This window comes from Hibiscus syriacus, unplaced genomic scaffold, assembly GCF_006381635.1.
Source record: "Hibiscus syriacus cultivar Baekdansim isolate YM2019G1 unplaced genomic scaffold, ASM638163v2 tig00001478_pilon, whole genome shotgun sequence".
Classification (NCBI taxonomy): Eukaryota; Viridiplantae; Streptophyta; class Magnoliopsida; order Malvales; family Malvaceae; genus Hibiscus; species Hibiscus syriacus.
The window spans coordinates 4,213,411-4,226,153 of NW_024061874.1; positions in this window are offsets into that span (position 1 = coordinate 4,213,411).

Genomic DNA, 12,743 nt, shown 5'->3' on the forward strand with positions numbered 1-12,743 from the left:
TAAAATACAAAATTACAAAACTTGAAGGGATTGCGGAAATAGTTTTCCCACGTGGGAAATTACACAGGCACCCCTCCCCCAAAACGACGCCATATGAGGGAGGGTATATAAACCCTTTAACCGGCCCCTTAAGGGCCTAAACCTTCATTTTTTATTTTTTATTCTCTCTCTTTAAAGAGAAAAGCTTCTCATTTTCTCTGGTTTTCCCTCGCCGGAGGGAGAGCTTATCGTCGTCGACCGCCGTGTTCAGGCACCGCCGGCCACCGTCGACGGTGGCCGGAAATCCCAAATTACACTAAAATAAAGATCCTAACACCTAAAGGTCAAATCCAACCTCTTTTTTTTCATAAATTCCCTTAGATCGATGTAGATATAAGGTTATTTACCATCGATGTTTCGGTTTTCCAGCGCCTAGTGGAGGCTCCGATGACTGCAGTTTCCTCGGTAAGTCTCCTTTTCTTTTTTTTCCTTTGTTGGTTGATGTTGCTCGTGTTCCTCGTTTCTATTTTGCTCTGTTCTTTTTGCTTGCTGGGTTGCTGTCGTGGTGTTCTTCTTTACAGGTTTGGTGGTGGCTTTTATAGCCACCACAATGTCTTCCTCGGACCGATTAGAGGAGCAAACTTTGGTGAGTCACTGAACTAAGTGGTGACTCACCGTAGCCTTTAACGTGGACGGTCGGCGTTGAGGCTTTTGGAGGCTTCGGAGGATGTCGTGGCAGCGGCTGGATTGGCGTAGACCGGTGGCAGCAAAGGTAGCGACCAAGTGGCCCTAGGGTTATGATACCCTAGGGTTTCAAGCTGGTGCATCTGGGACCGTTGGATCTCATTAAATCCAACGGCTGATGATTGATGGCGGCTGGAGAAATTGATATAAACCATAATCGGGTTTAGGGTTTATCTTGGGCCTGGACCAAGTTGGGCTTGTAAATTGAGCCTGGGTTCTTGTAATTGGGCTCCGGGATTTAATGTAATTGGGCATGTAAAAATAAAATTATTTAATAATAATAATAATAATAATAATAAAATAATTATAATAATATTTATAATAATAATAAAACAGGGATAAAAATTTAGTGTCTACAGCTGCCCTCTTTGCCTATTCTTGTGTTAACAAGAATAGGGAAAAGAAGAAAAGACAGTAAATTTTTATTCAGTTGACTTCTCTTATTTATGATAGAAATGTTGAACAAGTTCTTCTTATCTGGGATTAGTTCTTCTCATTATGAACTCTTCCACTGGGGAATGATAATTCATCTCGTTTTGTAGAGTAATCTATCAAAAAGTTGAACAAATTATTCTCATTATGAACTTCTTATTCTTTTTCAGATGAGTTCTTCTCATTATGAACTTCTTCTGGAAATGCTGATTTTCAAAAGAGGGGTTGTTAATTCAACTTTAATATGTGATGAATTAAGGCAAGGTTGAACAAATTCTTCTTATTATGAACTTATTCTCCTTCTTCAGATGAGTTCTTCTCATTATGAACTCTTCCGGAAATGTTGATGCGGATCTATCTCCTTCTGCGATAGAGTCATGCAAAAGGTTGAACAAGTTCTTCTCATTATGAACTTCTTCTTCCTCTTCAGAGAAGTTTTTCTCATTATGAACTTTCTCTGGAAAAGTTGATGCTGATCTATCTCCTTCTGTGATAGAATCATGCAAAGGTTGAACAAGTTCTTCTCATTATGAACTTCTTCTTCCTCTTCAAATAAGTTCTTCTCATTATGAACTTTCTTTGGAAAAGTTGATGATGATCCATCTCCTTCTGTGATAGAATCATGCAAAGGTTGAACAAGTTCTTCTCATTATGAACTTCTTCTTCCTCTTCAGATAAGTTCTTCTCATTATGAATTTTCTCTGGAAAAGTTGATGTTGATCTATCTCCTTATACGATAGAGTAGAGCAAAAGGTTGAACAAGTTCTTCTCATTATGAACTTCTTCCTCCTCTTCAGATGAGTTCTTCTCATTATGAACACTTCTAGAAATGTTGATCCATTGAATGATGGATTCGAATCTTTGCTAAAATCTTCAAAATTCCTGTCAAATATTCAATATGGATAAAATGAATGAAAATGCCCCTATTTTGCAAATGTCTAAATATGATGCATGAATGTTAAGTTCATCTTTATTTGATTTCAAAAGGCTAATTCGGTCTTCCTTCACTTAGTCAAAATCATTTCAAGCTGATATTATCTTTTTTTGAAAGAGACTATATATCCTCTTTTCTTCATTTGCGTTAAAGTCTCAGAAGAAATGTTTCATTCACGAAATTCTTGCTGCGATCAAAATTATGACCTTGTTGCCCCATTTTATCATTGATAATACACCGTCTTTCTTTATTTGGACTTGTGTAGAAATCCAAAAAATATTTCTTCTTTGAAAAGAGAATCTATCATCTTTGAAGAGAGAATCTATCATCTTTGAAGAATGTAGATATAGATATGCGAAACTCAGCAAATTAATTAGGAGAGTAGAGTCTGTTCTGATTTGACTCTTGAAACACATCACAAGGAGGATTTATCCTAATTCCTTTCATATCTCTACATCTAATCAAATATCGAACAAGGTAACTTGGACCATATCATTCCGAGATGTTTAACAATAACCTATTGTTCAATCTTAGTTGGCTCCACTAGTTTCTTGTTGTTAAAATTTTCAGCTTCCCTTCTGTGGAAAGAAATCTTCATCATATCTCACTTCTAACCTGAGGGTTGAAGGAGACAGACTTCATTTTGGATCAATAAATGGAAATACCATATGATCGCAGCATTAGTTCAGCACCATAACTGGTTCGTAAAACATTTGACAACATATTCATCATCTCATGTGGTTTCTGCTCAGATGCTAGTAAAACATTTGATAACACATTCATCATTTCCTGTGACTTCTACCCATATGCTAGTAAAACATTTGACAACACATTCATCTAGATGTGGCTTCTACCCAGATGTTTCGTAAAACTTTTGACAACATTCATTCTTTCATGTGTTTTCTGCACAGATTTCTGGTCAGTGAAGCTCTTTCATAGTGTTCAGAACTTTTGTATGATGTCACAAGACCACTTGAGACCAAAACTCAATGGGAATACAAGTGAGATGTTGGTGTGTTTCATGATCAAAAAGTTTGTCAAATTCAAAAAATACACTAGTGCCGAATTGAATAAGAGACACTAACTGATTTTGATATCATCTCGGGCAAGGGTGATACCGATCACGTTTTATTCCATAATGAGCATTGTAGAAAGTAGAAACACATCAGCTATAGGATCATGTACAAAGAGAGGTTCCTGGAATTCTTGTTGATAAACCAAATAGATGAAAACTCAGTTCAGTTTGACTGGAAATGATAACCCAGTAACAATGGGAATAAGGGTAATGTACGTAAGCCGAGCCTCTTTCTTCAATGTCATCAAGTAAACAAAAACTGTTGTGAAAAATAGCTTCGTAGCCCCAACAGTATGATTGAAACTAACTACCAGAAACCTCAAATAAATATATCCAATCATTACTGACACACAAAAGACCAAACTCGAAGCTGAGATCTTGAGAAAATGAACCTTGGATCGAATGGCCTGTATTGGGACCATCTTTATCCATGCAACCGTGATGTAGCTTAGCAAAGAACACACTGTCATGTGACACATATTTAAGAAGATTGGGTATTTGAAACCATACTTGCTGAGTAGATATTTGTTCAGCAACAGGACCCTAATGTAACTGCCTGATGAACGAAGCAATAATGTATAGTCAGCTCGACTGTCACTGCTTCACCATTTTCATTCTTCATACCTTTCTGTCTCATTGGAAATATTTGCTCAAGTCAATGAACTTTCTACAAGATGATATAGGCCTTCAACATGCCCCAACACTTGCTGATACGAACGTTCAAAATATGTCATCATTCCTATTTCTGATTGAAATGGGCTTTCAGCATGCCCCAATATTTGCTTCTTATTGATGCGAGCCTTCAAAATGTCTCAACACTCTATTTTTTATTGAAATGGGCTTTCAGCATGCCCATTTTTATTCTATTTCTGGTTCACTTTCAATGTCTGTTTGACTTGAATATCATGATCCCTACGAGGTCTAATTTTGATAATGCACTGTTGTGGGTACTTGTAGCTTTATTCATGTCCCAAATCTATTTATCTTGAATACTCTCATTCTGGTGTCACTAAATAGCAATTGTCAAGTAACTTGAGGAATTCTCTTTATGTTGTCACAAACTTAAGAAGTAATCAATCATTTGGACGGAAATGTCTGAGATATATGCCTCTTCTGAATGAGGTGCCCATTTTTTGGATATGGAGGGATCTAGTCGGACAGAGCGGTATAAATTGCTTGGTAATTCATTCTAGGCCGACACAGTGAACCTTGTTTTCAGTGAAGGCTATTTCTGGGATATACTTTTCTGTGGGAGAGAAAACAATTTATGTGAACAGTAATCTTATTTTGATGCAATAGCAAGACTACATATATAGTGGTACAACCTCTTGAAAAGTCCGCACCCATGCAACATGTTGATTCTGATAATTACTCTCAGAATGATTTCACAGTTATTGATAGCTCTTCTGATACCGAGGAAATCCTTAATTCTGATTCTGATGAGGATAATAAACTGTTATACTTGACGAAAATGGGATACTTAGAGGCTGAGGCTTCAATAGCCATGGAGAGATGTGGTCCGGTTCAATAATTGCAAAGTTGAAAGATTTTATATGTGCTGCTCAAATGGCTAAGGCTGCTGACGCACTTCTTCCAGTAGAAGATAGGAAGCCATTATGCAATGACCCCAATTACAAGAAAAGACAAAACTCGGGCTATGATTTTTGGAAAAGGAAGAAGCAAAGGAAGTTTGAAAAAAAGCTTCTTAATGAAGATAATCATCCAGTTCATCTTTCAAATCCAATGATTGGTTTTGGGGTTCCTACCGAACCAGATCAGATAACTCAAAGAACACTTCCAGAAGATGCTATTGAGCCTCCTTATTTCTACTACGAGAACGTGGCACTTGCTCCAGTTGGTATTTAGATCTAAATGTCACGGTACTTATATGATGTAGAGCCAGAATTTGTAGATTCGAAGTATTTTTTTGTTATTGCACGGAAAAGGGGCTACATTCATAATCTGCCAATTGAAAACAGATTTCATCTTATTCCGCTTCCTCCACACACCATACATGATGCTTTTTCATTGACAAAAAACTGGTGACCTTCCTAGGATCCAAGAACAAAGTTGAACTATTTATAAACATGTACAGGAAGTGCCAAATTGACAGAAATGATCCGTAAGGCTTTTGAAGCTTATGATGATGAGCCACCTTCGAGTATCCAGAAGTGTGTTCTTGATGAGTGCCGAAAATGGAATCTGGAATGGGTTAGAAGGAATAAAGTTGTTCCACTTAAACCTGATGAGGTGGAAATGCTTCTAGGTTTCCCTAAAAACCATACACGAGGAGGAGGATCTGCTAGAGACATGTTCCCCGGTTGTATTAATGTCTTGTCTCTTTACTCTGGTATTAGTGATGTAGAGGTTGTCTTCTACTGTCTTGGCATACCTTTGAAAATAGATGCGCAAGAACTGAATGCTGATCGGTTGGAGCAATTAATGAGTAGATTTGGCAGATTCGACCTTGTTGGTGGTGGCATCTAGTGTAACAACCTTACCGGAAGAAATAAACATCATTGGGATAAACTAGAAGATTTTTGTTGGTGTATTTTCTTGCAATGACTGCTACAGCGACTCTCTTATGTTGCTCCAAGATATATCACACTCTCGTATGAAAGGTCCATAAGTGTAGAATTTGTTCTACTGTCTTATTATGTGCCATAAGTTCTCAATTTCAAGTTCAGCAATCTTCTGAATGACATAATGGATATAACCCTGACAAAGAAAATGATCAACATGGAAGAAGTAGCAATGATGTATCTAGACTTGAGTCAGTATCACAGTATAACCAGAGTGTAGGTGGTGACTTGTTCATTCCCATAATACACCTTAATGGGACATATAGATCTGTGATTTAATCTTCTAGAGAACATGGATTGATGGCTGGGGAAAATAATTTGTTTGGTGATGCTTATCGCCCTCAACATGAGATAATTGTCCCTTTTAAATAGGATAATCTTCCTTGATGAATTGCTAATGATGTCATAGGAGAGCGTCACAAGTTCAATTCTCCAGACTTTCTGGCTTCTTGGAGCACTTGCTTTCAAGAAAGTGAAATGCTTCATCATTCTAGCCTCGTTCATTCTTTTTCTTCAATAGAGGTAGAATAGACAATAACTTGCTTCAAGATCCTTCCTTATTTAAGACTGTCCAGTTTGAAAATGTTTTTTCTCCTTTCTTTATCGAAGAATGAAAGAATTTTGTAAAGTGTGGCCTATCACAGATTCACAATAGAATCAAATCATAAGCATGAATTTAATGAATATCAAATAAATCAATTACACTTTTGAATCAAAAAATCATAGTCCTATGGCAAGTGTCAAAATTATTGACTGATTTAGGGCTTAGGTTGATTCTGGTAAAGTACAGTCTGTCAGGTTGATCCAGCATATATGTCTTCTTTGAGCTTCCACTATCTTGAAGGAAGGGTTGTTATGCTCATCTCATAGAGATACTTCTTAGTTCCATAATCTCAAGAACGTCTTTGGGATGTGCGGTTCCTCATCAAGAGCTTAAGATCGTCTTTTATGTCGTTGTTGCACCATTCAATATTCAAGCTGCCTTTTTAGGTTTTCGACTTGAATCCTTCTTTGTTTCCAAGGTGTTATTTAAAAATTTACATCTTGAACCCCTTTTTATCATTTTTCATATCATGCATTAAAGATTTAAAAAAAATTGCAAATAAAAATCAATCCTGAGAGGCGGAATGAAATCTGAAGATAGTCTCTTTCACATAGAAATCCATGTATGATTAGAACGGACTTTTCAGGTACGTAACGTAGGCCATGGCTTATGATTACGAAAGAAAGGGATAAAAAGGCCCAAACAAGTGTTTAAGGGTAATTGAACCAATGATCAATTCATTATGATGCCTTCAATCTTGCATTGCTTGACTCAGATCTTCTTTGCTGGGGATTTTTCCATAAGATTCATTCATCTCCAGCATTTCTTGTGCTTCTTGTTTAATATGAATCTTTGAACTTTATTGCACTTGATCAACCTTGTAACTTGAGGCTTTAATGAGTCACCCATCTTGATTCAATTTTTCCTTTTTCCTTTTTCCTTTTTTTTTATGAGTATAGGACTTCAATTGCTTTGAGCACCTCATTTTCCTCTTGCATTTCGAAAATTCTTTCGTTATTCTTGAATGGATTGATCTTCAAGCACTTTGCATTTGATCTACCTTGTAGTTCAAAACTCTCTTCATTTCATGAAGATTTGCCTTCGTAATTGACAATCTTTATTCCTGTGAGCATATATCCTTCTTCTTACCCCCTAATGTGGAGGGTGATCCTTGGTTAGGGTTGAATCAGAAGAAAAAATATTATAGGCTCAAAAGGGGACAACAAGGGATATATATATATATATACATATATTTCAAAGGATAAATGAAACAATATCGTTCGTCATCTCATAACAGAAGCCTTTGTAAAAAAAATGTATCCCCAGGGGGATGGATATTCAAGATTAATCTTTATTTATATGAAAACAATATAATTAATGCATGATATATTTATCTAAATCAATCTTTTTTCTTCTTCTTTGAGTATGCCCCAATCATTCTCCGATAAGTTGATCCATGATGCCTCGTCTCTTCTTGCAGGAAGATTCACTGATAATTTGAAAGTTTGGTTCTTTTGAGGTCTTTTGATTTCACGGTACAAAAATGATGGTTTTGTATATGGAAGGAAAAAAGTGTGACTTTGGAAGTTGTGTATATAGTGGAAGGTAATGAACCAATTAACTCTACCCGAGAAGGTAAATATCTGGATTTGGTGTCTCAAAAACAGGTAGAGACATGTCTTCAGAGTCTCAGATGATTATATGGTCAATATTTGATTTTGGTGAGGGTCAAGTAATTGACATTGGATGGGATATGGAAGGTATAATTTTACCACTTTCCAAATATCTATAATTCTTGAAAAAGAATATTTAATCTACTTGATACTCAAAAATTTCAAGATTAAAATTTAATTCCTTGCTCATAACCATAAAAGCAACATAAGTTTATTTATTTCAACAAGACAGAGAAAGGAACAAAAGACAAGTTCAAACAAGATGCTGAAAATAGAAAGTACTACAGTGGTAGATAACACTTTCACTTGTTTATGCATCATGCCTTATCATTCCTTGAATGTTGGGTGTGTACTTGGCCTAGGATTTTTATCTTTATTTTCCCCCCATTTTTTGATCATTTCTTGTGTCAATACTCCCTTGTTAACGAGTGTCTCTATTTCTTTTAACAATGACCAACAATTCCCTGTTAAATGCCCAGATACTCCCAAGTGAAAATTATAGAAACTATTTTGATCATAGCAATGGGCATAAGGCTTTGGTGACACTTTCACTAATCTTGGTGTAATGTATTGGCCTTTAATCAAATGAGGGTACATATCTGAGATAGATTCTTGAAACACCTTTAGATTTTTTTCTTGCTCGAGAAATTTTCATTTTCCTTCATCGTTCTGAACGACTAAATACTCTCTTGTGATCGAGGGGGTTCTGAATGCTAATTTCAGCTACAACTGGGCTAATAGTAACAAGACTCCTTAAAATGCCCCTTGCCTTACTGGTTTTCAGAAAATCTGATATAGGTATCTGAGGTGTCTTCTGGGTTATATCTACCCCGTTCTTTCTTAGACCTATGGGCTAATCTCGAATTACATCCATGTGAGCCTTTTGATTTCTTTTCCCATTTTCTTACGCCCGATATTCTTCATAGGATTTGGTCAAGTTAGTCTCTGTTGAATCAATGATTTTTGAATATTGAACCTTAACCCCTTCTTTTACCTTGCATTTTTTAATTGCTTGCTCTAAAGGATCTTGGAAATTTCCCTAAAGGTTACCAGGAACCTTAGTTGAACAATTTGGAATTATAGTCTGATTTATCCAATGAACCTCCTTATATGTCCAATTGTCATTTGGAGGCCACTGTGGTTGAACAAGTCGTGGAGTGGTTAATCTGACTAAGAGCATTTTTGGATGCAATTTTTCACTCGAACAGTGGAAGGGAGGAAATTGAAAACCTTGCACATTCTTTTTCTTCTTGATCACTATATAAGGTTTGGCACCATGTTTAACTGAATAAGACCTCACTGTATTAACTCAACTTCTTTCTCGACGTCAGTATTTTCAGAGCCTCTTATCTTGCCATTCTTGATAGCTATTTCAACCATTTCTCCACTCATGATGATGTCAGAGAAATTATTACTGGCAACCCCTATCATATGATTAATATAGGGAAATTTTAATGTACTGATGAACAAAGTAGTGAACTCTCTTTCAGTCAATGGTGGATGCACTTGAGAATCAACGTCCCTCCATCGTTGTGAATATTGTCGAAAGCCATCATTGCACTTCATATTCAAGTTTTGCAACATTGTTCGATTAGGGGCCATATCAGCCATGTGCTTGTATTGATCCAAAAAAGCTTGAACTAAGTCTTTCCAAGAACGTATTTGAGTACGGTTTAGCTGATTATACCATTTGGATGTAGACCCAGATAAACTGTCTTGGAAATAGTGGATCAATAACTTTTCATTCTCCATATAGTCAGTCATATGGTGACAGTATATAGTGATCTGATATGAAGGGCATGTGGTCACATTATACTTCTCAAAATCTAGAACTTTGAAATTTGGTGGGAGAACTAAGTCGGGGACCAAACTTAGATCTTTAGCGTCAAACTCATAAAATGACTCAATCGTCTCTCTAGATTTTATCACCTCTTCTACATTTTTTAGTTTTTGGATGAGTTTTTTGGAGTCAGTGACCTTATTACTAGTACAAAATTCATCTGGCTTCAATCCAGAAGCAATAGGACAATCAGTGGGGAACGATGCTCCAGCCTGATATTGTGGGTTATTAACAGTAAAGTGAACTGGTGATTAGATTTCCTGATGTACAGAGGTGTGCTCAGGAATATGAACAGGTGTAACACCCAGAGGATTTGTGGAGTTTTCAACAAGACTCTTTCCAGCGGTCTGGTGCTTCCCAATTATTTCTTTCATATTGTTCAGTAGATCAATATGAGAATTTGCGATATTAACTTCAATTTGTGCCAACTTGCTCCTCAATTCGTTCTGCCTCTCTTTTTGCTCTATTTTAAATTTGGCTAGCCTATCCTTAGTTTTTTTAGACATTTTTCTTGTGTCGTGCTAAGCGTTCTACAAGGAAGAACCAATATCACTTTGGTTGAAATCCTTATTTTAATGAATGAATGTTTTAATGCATGATGTAAGTTTGAAACTATAGATGTAATTATGCAAATAAGCAAATGCAAATGAAAAAAAATGTACATGTAAATACAAATATAAAAATGCAAAATGCAAATGTAAATATGTGAATGTAACAATAAAAATGTAAATTGTGCAATACAAAAGCAAACATAAAAGTATAAATGAAAATGCAAAGATTCAAAATGCAAATGCATGTATGAAAAGGTGTTGCTCAAGAGTGATCATCTTAGAACAGATTTCATTGAACACAAAAGTTTTCATGCATCAAACAAAACTTTTACATGTAGGGGACAGCTTTCAGTCCTAACTTCAACAAAACTTTACATATAGGGGATAACTTTCTCTCCTAACTTCTCTAAATCCAAGTTAGTTTCCATACATGATCAACAGTTGAATTATCAGTCTGCTTCACTTTTTTGTGAAGTCAACTAAGTCTATCAGCTTATGGGCCATATTGCTTGTCTGGACTGCAACTTCTTCCATGACATTCTCTTTTTTCTTCATCTTCTGTGTCAACCTTCGGAGTTGTAAGCAATGTTGCTCATTCTCTCTTGTAAGAGAACCTTTGTGTTCAAGAAGTTCTTGGACAAGATCTTCATATACGTTGTAGTTCTTTTTCAGTTTGATGACCTCTGTTATCCACTTTTCTGGGGTGTTTCCTATGCCAGCATTTTGAAAGGCTTGACTGATCTTTTGGAAATCTTCATGCATGGTTTTCATTTTTGTACTCAATTCCTTATTTTGATCCTTTAAATAACATGCTTGAGCTTCATAAAAACCTCTATTATTTTGAATGCCCTAACTGATACTTTTACCATAGAATGCTTTTGATATCAATCTAACAGTATCTTTGTGGAATAATTTTGGTATTAATATAGAAGGATCTTTGTGTGCATAGCTTGCTTCTATCCTCGAAGTTTCCTTAGGATGTTTTTCCTTGGTTGCGTCATATTTTGTTTGATCATAAAACTTTTTGTCCATTTATGAATTCTTTCCAATTTGATGAACAGTCTTTCAAGTCAACACCTTTTGGTTGTGCTATGATAATGCAATGCAAACAAAAGAAATCAATATAAACAAGTTAGAGCAAACTAACATGCATGGGAAAAAATAAGAAAAAAAAAATGGTTAGTACTAACTAATGGAAAGAAAAATTCTATCTATCAAGGTATAAATCCTAACCTCATGCTTTCTAGTTCCATGCTTTTTTTGGAAAAAATAACCTAACTACATGATTTCTAGTTCGGGTGCATTTATTCAAGAAAATAAAATATTAAAAGCTAGAGCTTATTTTTTCTTTGTGTATATCTACGGACAGGGTTTCAGCATTGTCTTAGATCAGGAGAATTTCTAGGTTTTATTATATGCAGGGTTTCAGTTCTAGAAGTAAAGGTACTCAAACTGTCCTTGTTGGTGCCCCTTGGGCTACCAAACCCTCAATCCTAATCCATTACATACTTAAGCGGATCAAGTTCAATTCGAGGGGATACATTTCTCTATGCCTGACACGGAGAATAAATTCTCACGAAGACATAAAGCATATGAACCCCGAAAGCTACTTGTTAGGTCTGACACGGAAAATAAATTCTCACGAAGACGTCACTTTCACTCCCACTTAAAAGGGACAAGCTTGATTATAAAGCTTATGTTATGCAATGCAAGTATTGTGTGTGAAGAGAAATATTCAAACCTTTGATAAACAAATAAAAATGAAATTTACTATCTAAAAATAAAATAAAAACATTAATAATAATAAAATATAATAAATATTATAAGTAATAAAAATTTTGAAAGAAAAGAATTATAAATTAAATAAATATGAATTTTTAATTTCTAATTGATAGAGATAATTTATAATTAATTTCAAAGCTTGATCGTTCCCCAGTGGAGTCGTAAAGCTGTCGTAACCAAAAAATAACCTTTTAAAATAGTTTTTAAGATAAATAAATGATTTTGATTTAAAATAAAATATTTTAGGAGTCGTCATTGACCCTTTGGGTTAGGTAGGTCAAATACCTAAAAATAACCTTTTAAAATAGTTTTTAAGAAAACATAATTTAAAAGATAAACTAATCTGCGTATAACCAAAAAAATTTAGTAAATAAGGGATTCATGGTCGATTACGTTTAGGGAAGGATTAGCACCCCTATAACGCCCAAAATTGGTACTCATTAATTATAAATTATCTCTATTATTGAAAAATTTAAAAATTCAAAAATATATTTAATTCATAATCCTGTTATTTCAAATTTATTAATATAATTTTAAGAAAATATATTAACATCTATATATATTTTTTTATTTTTATAAATAAGATATTTATTTACTTAGAAATATC